A 3,967-nucleotide genomic window follows, 5' to 3' on the forward strand; every position below is an offset into this window, starting at 1 on the left:
TCAAGACCGGTGCTAAAAATCGCCCGATAACAACAATTCCTAAATCCCAGGTCAATCCTGAGGAAGAATTAATTGAAAGGTTCGAGAAATTGTTTAGTGATGTGAATATGTTGGAAGGCGGAGAAGGGTGTAGCAACGCAGAAGTTCAATTCGTTGGACCAGAAACAAAGCTCAATAATTGGAAAGCCACTCCTCTCCCAATTCGAAAGGACTCTTGGTAGTTTATTTTGATTTTCTTTCAGTTTGTTTGGGTTATTTCAAGGTTGTAATCCCAAAGTTTATCTTACAGTTTGGTTGAAGTGTGCAAACCTTGTTATTTTTCATCATCCAATAAAAAGCAGTTTCCTTTTTATTATCGTTCCTGATAGTTTTCTTTTCTTTTTCTTCTTTCCTATACAGTTCCTTTTACGCTGGCTCTAGTGATATGGCATGCATGAGGAATCCTCAGCCCAGTCTTAAAAATCAATCTGGTTCCGAAATAATAATTCAAGAAATATATTGTGATTATGAATCAGAATATGATGAAGATGCGGTTTTTGAAGAGATTAGTAAAGAGTTAATTCACTTTGAGGAAAAAATCAAACCTAACTTGAGTGATACCGAGGACATCAATATAGGGGACACGAGTAATATCCGAGAAACTAAAATAAGTGTCCATCTGGAGCCAAAGATCCGAGAGGAGTTAATTAAAGCACTCATAGAATTCAAAGATGTTTTTGCCTGGTCGTATGACGACATGCCGGGCTTGAGCACTGATTTAGTGGTCCACAAATTGCCCACCGATCCAACAGTGCCTCCTGTCAAGCAGAGGCTGAGAAAATTCAAGCCTGAGATGAGTATGAGAATTAAGGAAGAAATCACCAAACAATTGGAAGCAAAGGTCATTCGAGTCACTCGATATCCTGTTTGGTTGGCTAATATCGTTCCTGTACCAAAGAAAGACGGCAAAATTAGAGTATGCGTCGACTATCGCAATCTCAACAAAGCAAGTCCAAAGGATAATTTCCCATTACCCAATATCCATATTTTGATCGACAATTGTGCCAAGCATGATATAGGGTCTTTCGTGGATTGTTATGCCGGATATCATCAAATTCTAATGGATGAAGAAGATGCAGAAAAGACGGCATTCATCACACCATGGGGAACTTATTGCTACCGGGTAATGCCATTCGGTTTAAAAAACGCCGGAGCAACCTATATGAGAGCAATGACCACAGTGTTTCATGATATGATACACAAGGAGATTGAGGTATACGTGGACGATGTGATCATAAAATCAAAGCATCAGGCCGACCACGTTGAGGATTTGAGGAAGTTCTTCTTAAGACTTCGCAGGTACAACCTCAAGCTTAACCCTGCCAAGTGCGCATTTGGAGTTCCATCCGGAAAGTTGCTGGGATTCATAGTCAGTCGACGAGGCATTGAGCTAGATCCGTCAAAGATCAAAGCCATCCAAGAACTGCCACCCCCAAGAAACAAAACTGAAGTAATGAGTTTGTTGGGAAGGTTAAATTATATCAGCAGGTTTATTGCTCAGCTCACAACAACCTGCGAGCCAATTTTCAAATTGTTAAAAAAGGATGCTGCAGTCAAATGGACCGATGAGTGTCAGGAAGCGTTCGATAAAATAAAAGGGTACTTATCAAACCCACCCGTGTTGGTCCCGCCAGAGCCAGGAAGACCTTTGATTCTTTACTTGACGGTTTTGGAAAATTCATTTGGTTGTGTATTGGGCAGCATGACCTCACTGGCAGAAAAGAACAGGCCATCTACTACCTTAGCAAGAAGTTCACAGCTTATGAGGTTAAGTATACTCATCTGGAAAAGACATGTTGCGCCCTAACATGGGTAGCTCAAAAATTGAAACACTATTTGTCATCCTACACTACTTACCTCATTTCTCGTTTGGATCCCTTGAAATACATTTTTCAAAAGCCTATGCCAATGGGAAGACTTGCAAAGTGGCAGATATTGCTCACGGAATTCGACATCATCTATGTGACTAGAACTGCAATGAAGGCTCAAGCACTGGCCGATCATTTAGCCGAAAACCCGGTCGATGAGGAATATGAGCCGTTGAAGACTTATTTTCCTGATGAAGAAACAATGCATATCGACGAGGTGGAACAAATCGAAAAACCTGGCTGGAAACTTTTCTTTGATGGAGCCGCCAACATGAAAGGAGTCGGAATAGGAGCTGTAATCATTTCTGAAACAGGGTGTCACTATCCTGTTACGGCTCAATTGCGATTTTATTGCACCAATAATATGGCTGAATATGAAGCTTGCATTTTGGGGTTAAGGCTAGCTGCAGACATGGGTATCCGAGAAATCTTAGTCATGGGAGATTCGGATCTTTTGGTACATCAAATTCAAGGAGAATGGGAAACCCGAGACTTGAAGCTCATACCATACCGACAATGTCTACATGATCTTTGTCAGCGGTTTCAATCAGTGGAATTCCGACATATTCCAAGAATCCATAATGAGGTAGCCGATGCATTGGCTACCCTGGCATCAATGTTGCACCATCCGGACAAAGCTTATGTAGATCCGATACATATTCAAGTCCACGATCAACACGCTTATTGCAATATGGTTGAAGAAGAATTTGATGGTGAACCATGGTTCCACGACATCAAGGAGTATATCAGAATGGGAATATATCCCGCACAAGCCACAAGAGATCAAAAGAGGACCATTAGGCGATTAGCAAATGGATTCTTCTTGAGCGGAGGAGTTTTGTATAAAAGAACACCAGATCTTGGATTGTTAAGATGCATAGATGCCAGACAAGCTACAACTGTCATGTCTGAAGTACATTCAGGAGTTTGCGGACCCCACATGAGTGGATATGTGTTGGCAAAGAAAATCCTCCGAGCTGGTTACTATTGGCTTACCATGGAGAGAGATTGTATCAGTTTTGTACGCAAGTGTCATCAATGCCAAATACACGGAGATTTGATTCATTCTCCACCATCCGAGTTGCACACAATGTCGGCACCATGGCCTTTCGTTGCTTGGGGCATGGATGTGATTGGTCCAATTGAGCCGGCAGCATCCAATGGACACAGATTCATTCTGGTAGCTATTGATTATTTTACCAAATGGGTTGAGGCCAAGACATTCAAATCAGTAACCAAGAAAGCTGTGGTCGATTTTGTCCACTCAAATATCATATGTCGATTCGGAATCCCGAAGGTGATCATCACAGATAACGGTGCTAATCTCAACAGCAACTTAATGAAAGAAGTATGTCAACAGTTTAAGATTACACATCGTAACTCTACCCCATATCGGCCCAAGGCTAATGGAGCAGTAGAAGCAGCCAACAAAAACATAAAGAAGATACTTCGGAAAATGGTAGAAGGTTCAAAACAATGGCATGAAAAATTACCATTTGCATTATTGGGATACCGCACTACTGTTCGCACTTCAGTAGGAGCAACTCCTTATTTGTTGGTATACGGCACTGAAGCAGTAATTCCTGCAGAAATTGAGATTCCTTCCCTTCGGATCATCGCCGAAGCAAAGATTGATGATGATGAATGGGTCAAAACCCGTCTAGAACAGTTAAACTTGATTGACGAAAAATGATTGACCGCAGTATGCCATGGTCAATTATATCAAAGAAGAATAGAAAGAGCATACAACAAAAAGGTGCGTCCCCGGAAGTTTGAAGTAGGTCAGCATGTGCTGAAACGTATTCTTCCACATCAGGTTGAAGCAAGAGGCAAATTTGCTCCGAATTGGCAAGGACCATTCATTGTGACCAGAGTATTATCGAATGGTGCACTATGTTTAACAGATATTGAAGGCAAATGCATAGATATGGCGATCAATTCTGACGCGGTAAAGAGATATTATGCATAACTTTTTGAATGTTTGTATTTAGCACTATTTCGAAGATTGAAATGACAAAGGCAATTTATTCTGCTATCCAAACACTATACCATTTGCTTCC

This window comes from Nicotiana tabacum, chromosome 16 (assembly GCF_000715075.1).
Source record: "Nicotiana tabacum cultivar K326 chromosome 16, ASM71507v2, whole genome shotgun sequence".
Lineage (NCBI taxonomy): Eukaryota > Viridiplantae > Streptophyta > Magnoliopsida > Solanales > Solanaceae > Nicotiana > Nicotiana tabacum.